This window comes from Callithrix jacchus, chromosome X, assembly GCF_049354715.1.
Source record: "Callithrix jacchus isolate 240 chromosome X, calJac240_pri, whole genome shotgun sequence".
NCBI lineage: Eukaryota > Metazoa > Chordata > Mammalia > Primates > Cebidae > Callithrix > Callithrix jacchus.
In genome coordinates, this window is record NC_133524.1 from 148,663,499 (window position 1) to 148,678,554 (window position 15,056).

At 35.2% G+C, this 15,056-nt stretch overlaps 1 protein-coding gene across 5 annotated transcripts in view; it reads right to left on the reverse strand.

Annotated features, from left to right (window-relative positions):
• Positions 1-15,056, reverse strand: part of GABRA3 (gamma-aminobutyric acid type A receptor subunit alpha3) — a 244,968-nt gene that overhangs the window by 212,428 nt on the left and 17,484 nt on the right. For 2 of the 5 annotated variants that reach the window (XM_078363419.1, XM_017968719.4), the window contains exon 2: positions 11,596-11,682. The exons of 2 other annotated variants lie outside the window; for them this stretch is intronic. The gene's annotated coding sequence lies outside the window, so the exon portion shown is untranslated. Of the gene's footprint in view, positions 1-6,213; positions 6,359-11,595; positions 11,683-15,056 lie in introns of all 5 variants that reach the window. One more of the 5 variants, XM_054250769.2, reaches the window with a different exon arrangement.

Below are 15,056 nucleotides of genomic sequence, written 5' to 3' on the forward strand. Positions count from 1 at the left end.
GTCAGCAGCTCCCCCACCACTTGAAATGCTTCAATGGTTTCAAGAGTAATCTTAAAAACAATAAAAGTTATTAGCATAGGCAAAAGTTAACATTCTACATCTAAATGACGTCAGGCCAATTTTCCCCCACCACACCCCAAAGTAGCTGCCATCACCATCACCAACTGCCTGGTATAAGCTGTTTTTCTCATTCATCTTTACTACTATAATATGCTTTTGGTGTGCCCAAAGTGGCTTTATTTAATTGTTTGTTTTGTTTTTACTTTTTGTTGGGCAATAATTTCAAACTTCCAAACAAATTCCAGAAACAGAATATACTCTTTGTCCATATTCACAGTTTGTTGACATTTGTCACATTGTACCTCTATACTTATAACTACTTCATTGTATGTTTTCTTTTTCTTTCTTTCTTTTTTTTTTTCTGAGACAAGATTTCATTCTGTCACCCAGGCTGGAATGAAGTAGCACAATCATGGCTCACTGCAGCCTTAACCTCCCAGGCTCAAGTAATTCTCCCACCTCTGCCTCCTGAGTTGCTGAGTGTAAAGTATGCACCATCGTACCCAGCCAAGATTTTTAATTTTTGCAGAGACGGAATCTTGTTATGTTAGCCCAGCCTGGTATCAAACTCCTGGACTCAAGCAATCCACCTACCTCACCCTGCCAAAGTCCTGGGATTACAGGTGTGAGCCACGATGCCTGTCTTGTATTTTTCTAAAGAACAATATCTTACTTATATATAACCCACTTATATACAGTGACCAAAATCAATAGGTTTATCAATGATACAGCACCATCATCTAATCGAGAATCCAATTGTCCTAATGAATTCTAAGTTTCACCAATTGTCCTAATAACGCTCTCTACAGTGATTCTTTTACCAGTCTAGGTAAATGTGTGATCCAATGTAGAATCACACATTTAGTTATCATATCTCTTTAGTCTCCTTTACTCTGGAATATTTCCCCAATTTTCTTTGTCTTTCATTAAAATGACATTTTTGAAGAGAAAAGAATGCCCCACAGTCTGAGTTAGCCTGATGTTTTCTCACAATTAAACTAGGGTTATGGGTTTTGGGCAAGAACATTATGTAAGTAATTTTGTGTCTTTACTGCATCACATCAGGAGACACATGATTTTTTTTGTGTGTTGTGATGCTATGTTTGATCAATTGTCTAAAGTGACGATTTTAAACTGCTGCCCTGACTTCTGCTTATACTCTGTCACCTGCAGGAGAGTTGTCCTGATCTGCTCCTCTATTCCTATCCTGTCCTCTTTCCTTGATGTACTTCTTGAACAAAACATGTTTCTTCCTATCTGAGAGCCCATGTGTATGCCCAGAAAACTCTTCCTCATCTCAGTTTGCATGACAGGCTCCTTTTCATCCTTTAGGTACAAGTTAAGTAGTATCTTTTTAGAAATACCATCTCTTCTGCTTTCTACTACCACAGAACTTAGCGGGTTTCCTTCCTATGACTTCTTATAATTCCCAATTATTTATTTATGTAACTAAACTTATAACGTCTATCTTCCCCTACTAAACTATAAATTCCACAAAAGCAAGATCCTTTTTTTCTGTTATTTTTTGTGTTGTTGTTGTTTGTTTGTTTTTTAACTCTTGTATCATCTTTTTACATAGTGCCTGGTACATCAGCAATCAATAAATATTGGTTGTGGAAATGAGGAGCTATTATTATTTAAGTCCATCCAAGAAAGGTCAGATTCTCTCCCTTAACTCAGAAACTGGCATTTTAAGACACAGTCAAGAGTAAAGGAAACACTTTTGAGTCACACAGAAACCAAGTTCAAATCCCAGATCATAATAACTTAGACTTGCTGAGGCTTGATTTCCTCATATGTGAACAGTGGATACCATCACCCACCTGACTGGGTGGGTAGGATTAAAATCTTGTAAAACAAACTAGAATAATGTTTAGTATGTAAAGGAAGCTGCATTTGTGATAGACAGAGCTAATCTTCTTTCGGGATTAAGAGATTTTCAGTCTTTACAAGAAGCACTCTTATAAGCCTATTGCTTAGTTTGCTATGGATTCACAAGCACAGGTGAATTGATCAATTTACAAGAGAACTGAAGTCTCTAACAGTCAACACATCATACTCAATTCTACTCTAGACCCAACCCTGTGGTGGGCATGGTGAAATTCTATCTCAATTCTAAAAATTCCCCTAATGAAAATCAGTTTCTTAAAACAGGTAAGTATACCTCCGCTATACTTTGTCAATTCCTTTCTCTGTACTTTCTTTGCTCTTAAGTGGTTTTGCATTAGTTATTTCCATGTGCCTGAGTTTATCTCCTACTAGATTTTGGCAAAATAATAATAATAGTGAGGTAATAATGATAACCACAAATATGTCTATAACACTTAACTATCATATTTCATCTAAGTTGCCACAAATTTTCAGATACAACAATATTTTTATGCCACTAGCACATTAAATGTGCTGCCAACAGGTACAGTGGCTCATACCTGTAATCCCAGCAGTTTGGGAGGCCAAGGCAGGCAGATCATGAGGTCAAGAGACCAAGACCATCCTGGCCAACATGGTGAAATCCCGTTTCTACTAAAACTACAAAAAATAGCTGAGTGTGCTGGCGTGCACCTGTAATCTGAGCTACTCGGGAGGCTGAGGCAGGAGAATCGCTTGAACCCAGGAAGCAGAGGTTACAGAGAGCCGAGATTGTGCCACTGAACTCCAGTGTAGCAACAGAGTGAGACTCCATCTCAAAAATAAAAATAAAATGAAGTAAAATAAAAGTGTTGCCAATAGACAATGATATGCTATTAATAACTAAGACTCATCTTGATTTGGGAATATTAAAATATGGGAAGAAACTGGGCTTCTTAAAATAGACGAAACGTGATCTGTGTTAGGCACTGTTCTAAGCACTTTACATCTATTAAATCATTTAAGCCTCATATGTTATGCTGTCTCTTGATTACTGTTCTCCACCTCCTTTGGCAGCATCATAGATGAAGTCATCACTATTATTTATCATCACCTAACTCTCTCTCGATATCTACTTTTGATTTCTTTGACAAGGAATCCATTGCCTGCTGTCAGAATTGCTTTGAAATCTGTAAACTTCACTATATCATTTCCTGTTTAAAATCCTTTAATGACTCCTCTATGACCCTGGAATAAGGCCCAAACACTGCATTCTATTCTATATCTATATTCTCACATATTACTCCCTACACTCCAGCCATACTGACCTCTTACTTCCTAGAATATAAATGAATTTCACTATTATCAGGGCCTTCATGCAACCTTTTCCCTTTCCCTGGAATGTTTTCTTACCCATCTGTATCCCTATCACTACTGCAATGGCAAACAACTATATATCTTTACACTCTAAGCTTCAGAATTACTTCATTAAAGAAAATTTACCTGTCATGTTCCCCACTAACCTAGGTCTGCTTTTTAATTTCTTTATAACACTTTCTGCTACTTCTCCAGCATTCAGCTCACCAAAAAATTATTTGTTCAAAGTATGCCTTCCCTTTCAAGCTGTGAACTCCAAAAAAGCAGGGGCCAGGTCTATCTGAGTCACCATTATACCCTTAACTTCTAGCACAGTCAGCTGATATATTTCACATACTCAATAAATAGATGCTAAAATGAAAGCTCAAACTTTCTGTTTCTCACCATGAAAACAACTTCTTAAGAAAGAGGTTCATGAAGTGGAATAAATTTATCTGAGAAGTTCTGCAGAGATCAATAACACAAGAGTTCTAATAAGCAAACATTGAATTTGTCAGTTCTGGCTACAACATTTATGGCCAAATCTTGGCTGGGGATTCAGCACACCAAAACACCTGGAGACCTGTCACTCATCCATCTGTATTGCTTATATGACCCAAAGCATATTTTTATGAGAATACAGGTAATAGCCAAAAGTGTTCTTGTACTTGCCCCTACAACATACTTAGCAAAGAAATGACACTACTTAGAGATTCACAAACCTACCAATTAGAAACAGTAATTTAAAATGTAAATCACAAAGGAAGGAGAGACACTCTGTCTCATGTGTACAATCTCCTCAAGCTGCTGGCCCCATATACAACTGGCCCCATCCTAACAGTGCACTGACTCATAGTCCCTTCTAACTCAGCACCCAGATTCCAAAACATGCACCCTGCAGACAGTGACTCAGAGCCCTAGCTGGTATGCTGTGGTGTCCCTCCTCTCATCTAAAAAACTACTCTCCATAGCAGCCCATGGGGCTGCAGTCAGACAGATGAAGCTGTACACTAAAGAGTAACTGTAGATCTGTAGTTTGTCCCCAGGGTACGGGATGTATAAACAGGAATGTGCAATGTACATAGTTCAGGCATCCTGCCTTTATCTAAAAGTGGGGAATCTGCAGACTAGACAAAAAAAAACAGAGGAAGTTTGCATTGATATGTACCAAACAGAGACTCAGAAAGCAAGAGGAAATCACTCCGCAAGTAAAGGTGACAGTGAGCTCTAAAACTAAATATTTACTTATTTCTGCTTGGGTGCTAATGCAGCTGGAATGCCACTTGTACAATGAGATACTTTTTTTTGTAAACATTTGCCAAGCATACACCCACTACCCAAGAGTAAGAGGCTTTTTCTCAATCTAGTCCTGGCTGAAAACTGAGAAAGATGGATTGAAAGCAAGCGAGAAATAGAAGAAAAACAATAGACTACTGAAAACGAAGAACTCACTTAATGGGTCACCAATGTGGAAAGCAAAGAAAGAAAATGGAGTGATTGAATAGGGAATCTCAGCACAAAAACAAAGCCAAGCTCTTGTGTCACTGGAGTAAAGCAGAATAATGGAGATTAAATAAGAAAGAATTAAATTAAAAGAGAGTTAAGAACAATATCTGAGTCCACACAGGTGAATGAGACAGATCAGGAACACTGGTTGGAAATATATTTAGAAAAAGAAATGCAGGGAAACACTTGCTAAATATTCCGTCCACTACTTCTGTTAATCTACCTCCAATAAACCTCTCAAACCTATTTTCTCTCTCTCTCTCTCTCTCTCTCTCTCTCTCTCTCTCTCTCTCTCTCTCTCTCTCTCTCTCTCTCTCTCTCTCTCTCTCTCTCTCTCTCTCTCTCTCTCTCTCTCTCTCTCTCTCTCTCTCTCTTTCCAGATACCATTTTAGCCAAAGAAGCATTACTGGCTTCACATTCACTTCAGCTACCCTTCTGCAGCATTAATGTACTCTTCAGACAGCAACCAGAGGGGGCCATAAAATGCAAATCAGATTGCTTTACTCCCTTCCTTAAAACTATTCAAAGGCTCCCTACTGCTCTTGGGGAACAGATTAACCCCTTGAATTTGGCCTACAATGTCCTTTAAGGTCTAGCCAAATCCTATTTCTCCACCCTCAACTCATACTGCTCACTGACAGTGCCACATCAGCCCCCTTCCACCACCTCCAATTCAATGGCATCATGCCTTCCCACCTTAGAGATGACTTTAAACCATTGCAAAACCTCCATTAGCCTCATTCATTCCTCCTGAAACAATCAGAACCATTGTCTTCAACCTAAAAATAGTTGTTTCATCATCTACTTTTCCTATTTCCATTTAAAGTTCAAACACCAATCTGGCAACCATGAATATTTTCACACTCCTGTCCTCTCTTCCTCCCATGTGTCACAAAAGACTCTCCTGCTGAAGTAACCATTGCCACTCACCTGACCTATAAAATTTCCTTTGATACCTATGGCGGCCCTTGCTGTAGGCAAGTCCAATGTTCCTGATCTCAGAGTCAAAAACATCTGCCTGCTTAACCTAATCTGAATGAATCCATATCTCTGTTGCTTCACAACATACACTGATTCTCAGATACATGAATGTTGCAATCTATGATTACAGATTAAGCATAGGAAACTAATCAAAGAGAATTCTTAATAACTAAGCCCCCATATGGTAAGTAGCCATTATTTGAAGGAGAATTTATTACCCATCAAAAACTGCTGAAGGACCATCATGTCAAGTTAGTAATCTGAGTTCACACAAAATCCCTCTCTCTCAGCTTCAAACATAGAATATAGTGATGATAACTAAATCATAAAATATATATTAAAAAGTAAAAACACAATCATAATTGTTAAAAATAAAAATAAAAACATGTCCATGCAGCTGAAACAGAAAAATAAACTTAGCAATAGGCTGTGGATGGGGCTGGAGAGGATAAAACCACTTACCCACTGGGAAACAGGAAGAGGCAGCTAGAGGTTCAACTACTGTGGTGTAACATAAACCAATAATATTGAGTATATGGAAGGGTAGCAAAGCTGGATCATTGCAGAAAACCAAAAGATGAGGCAGGTGCTCCTAGTCAGAATAACTCTAAAAATGAACAACAGAAAATGTTAGAGAATAATAAAATCAACCTAGTAGGGCCAATATTAAAATACTAGGAGGGAAAGGGAGAGAGATGACATAGGGACAAAGAGCTAGTGTGAGAGTGAGTAAATGAGAGGGTAAGAAAGAATAGCAATGAAATATTTTTTTAAAATCCCATAGGCCTTTTTTTGAAAGTCAACTGATTATCAGCATAATGGATGAAAATACATTCACAATAACCTACAACAGTGTTAGAACACAACAGATGAAAACAATATCTTACATGTTTCAAGAGAAAGAAAGACTAAATTGAGCACAGATGTTCAACAATAATTTCAGACTTCCTAACAGATACTCTGGAAGCTAGAAGGTAGTGGAGCAATGTTTTCAACTCAAAAGAAACAGGAAGGAAATCTAAGGATAGTGATGGAGATTCCAGGATGATATCTATGAACAAAGCAGAGAGAGAAGGCAGTCTAGATTGTAATATGGCAGAAGAGTAAAGAAACAATTTCAATAAGATAAAACTAATAAAATATCTTTTATGTCTGTATTTACTGAGAAGACATGTCAACACTGGAAGAGAGTTTGAGCTTGAAGTAGTAATAAGTACCTAAATCATAGGCACATTTTAAAAAGACAATTATTCCAATGAAAACAAAACTAAACTTTGTACAGAAAATGAAAAGTAATGCTATTATATAGGGTAGGCAGAATAATGGCTTTCCAAAGGCCAAAAGATTCACAAAGATGTGAATGTCCTAATCCTCAGAACCTGCAAGTATGTTATGCTACAGGACAAAAAGGAATTAAATAGCAGATGGAATGAAGGAAGCTAATCAGCTAAACTTAAAATAGATTACTTAGGATTATCTGAGTAAACACAATGTAAACACAAGTGTCCTTAAATGTGGAAGTGGGAGGCAGAAAAGTCAGAAGTGGGAGGCAGAAAAGTCAGTGTCAGAGTGATATGATGTGAAAACAACTTGTCCGGTCATTGCTGACTTTGAAGATGGAGGAAGGGACTAGGAACAAAAGAATGCAGGAAGTCTCTAGAAGCTGGAAAAGTCAAGCAAACAAGTTCTCCTCAGAGCTTCCAAAAAGGAACAAAACCCTGCCAACATCTTAATTTTAGTCCTGGAAACCCAGCAAAACTGTTTACAAAATGAATTTGTTTTGTTTTCAGTCACTAAGTTTGTGGTAATTTGTTATAGCAGCAATGAGAAACTAATACAACACGTTATCTGGCTCAGCCATAAGTGGCATTGATATGATCATAATAACATAAAAAAAATTAAAAGTATGGATGTGGGAGAAGAAACTTATATATGTACAGAAGATTTCAAAGATTCTGAATACTTATCTTCCAGAGTATGAACTTAATACATTTGCATAAATATTTAAAATTAAGATGGATCAGTATATGCATGTTATTTAGAAATAGGGTATAGATACCAAAAGAATAATCTGAAATGGTTGAAAATGGTTGCTTCTAGGAAGCTGGGCAGGGATTTGCTGTTGCTTTTAATAAATCATGAAGAAACATTTGATTTTAAATTAAGACCTCACATACTTTTAACAAAAAGAAAAACTTTTTAAAAATCATATGCTTTTAACAAAAAACAAAACGTTTTTAAAATCATAAGAGGATATTATGAATAACTTCAGCCATTACATTAAAAACCTGAAAAAATGGACAATTTCCTAGGAAAACAAATCGCAAATAGCAAACAAAAAACAAAACTAATGGATTTGAACAGAAATTGAACCAGGAGATTAACTATCAAATCTCCCTCCTCACACTTTGCATGCAATAAAAAAAGAATGGGATCACACCAGGATCCAAAATTAGTTTTATTACACTATAAAAATAAAGTTAATTCTTATCTTCTGCAAACTGTTCCAGAAACTGGAAAAAGATTAAAGCTATACAAACTACTTTTTAGCTTAATGCAATATTCATATCAAAAGTGAACAGTATTGGTAATACCAGCTTAAGAACATATACACAGTTTTTTAAAAAGAAAACAAATAAATCCAGCCACATTTAATCTGTATTCAGGTAAATTTTTTTCAGAAATGAAAGGACAGTTTAATATTGAATAATCAATGCAATTCATAATTCCAAAAAAGGAGTTGATTTACTGCCAGCAATTTTTCATATAGATTATTAACATATTATTTTTAAAAAGTATAGGAGCATCTCAATAGATGAAGAAAAAAATTATGCAATGAAATTTTCCTCTCATTCATGGTAGAAATCTTAGCAAATTAGAAATACAATGAAACTTATTTTATCTGATGAAGAATATATACCCAGAAACCTAGAGCAAATGTCATATACAATGGAGACACATTAGAAACAATCTCACTCAAGACAGAAACAAGAAGACTGCCCCATCCGTATCAGTAATCAATGTTTTATTTTATGTCTTAGCCAAAATAATAAGAAAAGAAATAATAACTTAACATAAGAATGTTAAAAGGAAGGCAAAATTGTTCTCATTTGTAGGAGAAAAGAAAAATCAAAGGAACCAACAAATTATAAGGATGAATAAGAATTTTCAAGGTGACTAATGAGGATGACAGGTTGATGGGTGCAGCAAACCACCATAGCACGTGTATACCTATATAATAAACCTGAATTTTTCTGCACATGTACCCTACAGCATAAAGTATAATTCAAAAACAAAGAATTTTCAAGGTTACCAGATACAACACCAACTTACAGATATCAATTAGAAAATGCAATAGAAAAAATCCTAATTTAAATGGCCACAAAACAAAAATATAATTATCAAAAAACTATGTAGTACAGCTTAAAAAGTGCAGATAGGGGTAGTTATAGCATTAAATCTTGCATTAGATGAGAAAAACTCAAATCAATGGTTTAAGATTCCACTTTAAGACTCATGCAAATGAAGAGCAAATTAAAGTTAAAGCAAACAAAATGAAGGAAATAATCCAAATAAGAGCAGAATTCAATGAAATGTAATGAAGGAAGACATTAAATCAATGAAACTAAGAGCTGGTTCTTTGAAAAGATAAATAAAATTAGTAAACTTTTATACAGATAATGAGAAAAAAGAGAAAACATTACCATTATTAGAAATGAAGACAAGTGGGTAACTACAGATCTTACAAAAATTCAGAGGATAATAAGAAAATACTGTGAACAAATTCATGGAAATGAATTTAATAATGTAAATGAAATAGGCAAAATATTTGCAACACATAATACTAAGTCTCACTTAAGAAGAAATAGACAAGCTGTATAGCTTTTTATCTACTAAATAGACTAAATTTACAGTTAAATTCACACTTAAAAACCTTGGCTTAACTGGTGAATTACACCAAGTATGACAATGAATACTGAGTGTCAACTTGATTGTATTGAAGGATGCATGGTGTTGATCCTGGGTGTGTCTGTGAGGGTATTGCCAAAGGAGATTAACATTTAAGTCAGTGGGCTGGGGAAGGCAGACCCACCTTTAATCTGGTGGGCACAATCTAATCAGCTGCCAGCAAATATAAAGCAGGCAAAAAAAATGTTAAGGGGCGAGACTGGCCTAGCCTCCCAGCCTACATCTTTCTCCCATGCTGGGTGCTTGCTGCCCTCAAACATTGAAACTCCAAGTTCTTCAGTTTTGAAAATCGGACTGACTTGTCTTGGTCCTCAAGCTTGCAGACAGTATATTGTGGGACCTTGTGATCATGTAAGTTAATACTTAATAAACACCTGCCTGACTAATACACCAAGTACTTAAGGAAGAAAGAATGCTAATTCTACATAAACTGTTCCATAAAAGAGGGAAAAAACACTTTCTGGCTCATTTTATGAGACTAGAGTGATTCTTTACCAAAACCAAATAAATGCATTGTAAGAAAAGAAAATTAAAGACCAATATATCTAATGAGTGCAGACACAAAAAAGCCTTAAGTAAAATAGTAACAAATTAAACCCAAATATATATCAAGAATAATACATCATGATCAAATAGATTCGTACTATGGGAATTGGTAGAGTGGTTTGACACTTAAAAGTCAGTCAGACTTAAAAAGGTCATTTCAATAGATACAGAAAAAAATTCAAGATCATAAACATACATTCACGATAAAATTCCTCACCAAACTATGGATAGAAGGGAACTTCCTCAAACTTATAAATGGTACATGAGAAAAATCCAAAGCTGGCACCACAGTTAATGGTGGAAGACTGAATATTTCCTCCAATAAAATGAAGATCAAGGCAAGGAGATCTGCTCTAAACCACATCCATTCAACATTCTACTAGAGGTCCTATCCAGTTCAAATACAGCAAAAATAAAATAAAATAAACACAGCAAGAAAAAATGATACAATTTGGAAAATAGGAATTAAAACTGTGTTTACTACCAGACAGCATAATTATCTGCATAGAAAATACCAAGAATCTAAAAACAAACAAAACAGCTACTAGAACTATTACGTTTTGTAAGGTCATAAAATACAATATCAATATGCAAAAATTAATTGTATTTCTATTCACTAATAATACATATCAGAAGTTAAAATGTATAAAAAATACCATTTGTAATAGCATCAAAAAGCATGTATTACCTAATATAAATTTCACAAAAGATATGCATGACCTATACACTGAAATATACAAAACATTGTTAAGAGAATTTAAATAAAAAATAAAAAATAAAAAGTTATACCATCTTAATATATCAGGAGATTCAAGATGATAGCTAAGATTTCATTTGTTCCCAAATTGATCCATAGATTTAACCCAATCCTAATAAAACTTTCAGTAGCATTTTTGGAGGAGAAAGTGAAAAGCTGATTTATCAATTTATCTAGAAATACAAAGGATCTAGGATAACCAAGAACACATTTTAATTTTTTTCAAAAATAATTTTAAATGAAGAACAAAGTTAAAGGATCCAAAATGCTTTATTTCAAGATTTACTATAATGTCATTGCAGTTTTTAAACCTCAACAATGTTAACATTTTGGAACAGAGCAATACTTTATTGTTCAAGTACCTGCCTGGCCTCTACCCTTAATATGCCAGAGAATGTTCCTCCAGTTATGGCAACAAAACTGTTTCTAGACATTGCCAGATGTCCCTGGGGGGGAATATTGCCCCAGTTGAGAACCATTGAACTATGATAATTGAGACAGTGTGTTATTTTCAAGGTTACACAAATAGATCAAATATACAGAATAGAGTCCAGAAGTAGATCCATCCATACCTGGTCAGTTGATTTTGGACAAGGATGCCAAGGTAATTCAATGGACAAAGATAATCTTGTCAACAAATTGGACTGGAAAAATTGGACCTACATAAGGAAAAAATATATTATATATGCCTGGAACATTACCTTGCCACAAAGACAAAAGCCATCTAAACATGCACCAAAGACATAAATCAAAAAACAGAAACTGCAAAACTCTAGAACAAAACAAGACAGGATTATTTTGAACTTAGTTAAGGCAAAGACTTCTTAGAATACAAAAGGTGTAAGTCTTAATAGAAAACCCATTAAGACAATGAAAAGAAAAGACACAGAAGGACAGAAAATATTTGCAAAACACGTATCTTTTAAAGAATTTGTATTTTATTTAATATTATATACTGTATTATATAATGACCCAATAATGAGAACACAAATATCCCAATTTTAAAATGGGCAAACAATTTGAATGGACGTTTCTCCAAATTAGATACACAGATGGCTAATAAGCACATGAGAAAATGTTCAGTATCATTAGTCATAGGAAAATGCAAATTAAACCACAATGAGCTACCATTACACACTCACTAGAAAGACTGACAAAGCAGGATACAGGCTAATCTTGAAAAGTCAATAGTTTTCTTATATACCAGCAATGAATAACTGGAATTTGAAATTTAAAACGCACTATTTCCATTTCCACCAAAAGATGAAATGCTTAGGTATAAATCTAACAAAAATGTATATGATATTTTAAAGAGAGTATAAAACTCTGATAAGATAAATCAAAGATCTAAATACATGGAAAAATGTTTCATGGTCATGAATAGGAAGACTCAATATTGTTGGATAGAAAGATTCCTTATTGGTGAGGTCAGTTCTTCTCAACTGATATGAAATCCCAACCAAAATCCCAACAATTTATTTTCTAGATATCAACAAACAGATTCTTAAGTTCATACAGGAAGACAAAAGACCCAGAATAGTAAACACAATACTAAAGAAGATAAATAAAATTAGAAGACTGACACTCTCTGACAGGAAACAAGACAATGTGGTGTTGGTAAAAGAATAGACAAATACGTCAATGGAACAAAATAGAGAGCCCAGAAATAGATAGACCTACACAAATATAGTCAACTTATCTTTGACAAAGAAGTGAAGGTAATACAAGGGATGAAAGGTAGTTTCTTCAACAAATGGTGCTGGAATAACTGGTCATCCACTTGCAGAAAAAAAGATGAATCTAGACATGCTTAACAAAAATTAGCTCAACATGGGTCATAACCAGTAAAATACAAAACCATAAAACTAGAAGATAACGTAGGAGAAAAGAAAGAATAATCCATAAAAGTAAAAACTGATAAATTAGACTTCATTAACATTTAAGATATTTGCTCTGTGAGACACACTGTTAAGAGAATGAAAATACATGCCATAATAGACCAGGAGAAAATATCTGCAAAACACATATCTTGTACAGAACTTATACTGCAAATATATAAAGAACTCTTAAAACTGAACAATAAGAAAACAAACAGCCCAGTTAAAAATGAACAAAAGAGCTGAAGAGACAGCTCAGCAAAAAAGATGAGATTACAAATAAGCATGTAAAAAGATGCTCAACTCATATGTAACTAGGGAATTGAATACAAAAACAACAATGTATCACTACACACCTATTAGAATGTCCAAAATCCAAAACCCAGACAACACTTCATGTAGGTAAACATGTGGAGAAACAGGAATGCTCATTTATTGCTGATGGTAGTACAAAATGATAAATCCACTTTGGAAGCAGTCAGGCAGTTTCTTACAAAGCTAAACATAGTTTTACCATATGATCCAGCAATTGCACTTTTTGGTATTTACCCAAATGAGTTGAAAACTTATATCCACACAAAACCTTGCTCACAAACACTTATAGCAGCTTTATTCATAATTGCTAAAACTTAAAAGTAACCTTGATGTCCTTCACTAGGTGAATGGATAAACAAATTGTGGTACAGTCTAAGTGTCTAACCGCACAATAGAATATTATTCAGCAATAAAAAGAAATGAGTTATCATCAAGCCATGAAAATACAGGGAAAAATCTTAAATGCATATGGCTAAGTGAAATACACCTATCTTAAAAGCTACATACTGTAAGATTCCAACTATATGACATTTTGGAAAAGACAAAACTACAGAGAGTGAAAAGATCTGTTATCCAGGCTGGAGTGCAGTGGTGTGCGATCTCAGCTCACTGCAACATCCACCCACCAGAGTTCAAGTGATTTGATTCTCCTACCTCGGCCTACCAAGTAGTTGAGATTACAGGCATGCACCACCTTGCCAGACTAATTTTTGTTTTGTTTTGTTTTGTTTTGTTTGAGATGGAGTTTCGCTCTTGTTACCCAGGCTGGAGTGCAATGGTGCTATCTTGGCTCACCGCAACCTCCGCCTCCTGGGTTCAGGCAATTCTCCTGCCTCAGCCTCCTGAGTAGCTGCGATTACAGGCACGCACCACCATGCCCAGCTAATTTTTGTATTTTTTAGTAGAGACGGGGTTTCACCATATTGACCAGGATGGTCTCGATCTCTGGACCTCATGATCCACCCACCTCGGCCTCCCAAAGTGCTGGAATTACAGGCATGAGCCACTGCGCCTGGCCTAATTTTTGTATTTTTAATAGAGACAGGGTTTCACCATGTTGGCCAGGCTGGTCTCAAAATCCTGACCTCAAGTGATCTGCTCACTTCAGCCTCCCAAAGTGCTGCGATTACAGGCATGAGCCACTGCACCAGGCCTGATTTTTTTAAAACACTGAAAATACCAAGTGCTGGTGGGGATATTGAGCAGCTGAGATTCTTATACACTGCTGGTGGGAATGAAAAATTATATAGCCACTTTGGAGAACAGTTTGACAATTTCTTATAAAGTTAGACATTTACTCTATATTTAACTGCCAAAGTCCCCTTCTAGGTATTTACCTAGTATAAATAAAAATATATGTGAAGCCAAAACCTGTACAAGAACATTTATAGCAGCATTGTGACAGCATTATTTATCATGGCTAAATAGTGGGAAAAAACAAATGTCCATAAACTGTTGAATGAATAAATTACTCAGCGATAATAAAGAATAAACAATAATAAAAATATGCAACAACATGGATGAATCTTAAAAGTATGTGCTAATTAGAAGAAACCAGACACAAAAGACTACATACCAAATGTTTCTGTTGATGTGATAGAATAAAAGAAACAACACTTTAAGGACAGAAAACAGATAGATGACTTCCTGGAATTGTAGGTAGAAGAAAAGAATTGGCTGCAAAGGGGCACAAAAGAACCTTTAATGCTAAGGGAAATTTTCTCTATCTTTATTGTGGTGGTACTGGTGGTAGTGGTTACACAATCATATACATGTGTCAGGACTTAAACTGTACACTTACAAAGGGTAAGCTTTCTTTTATGCTAATTATATGTTAATAA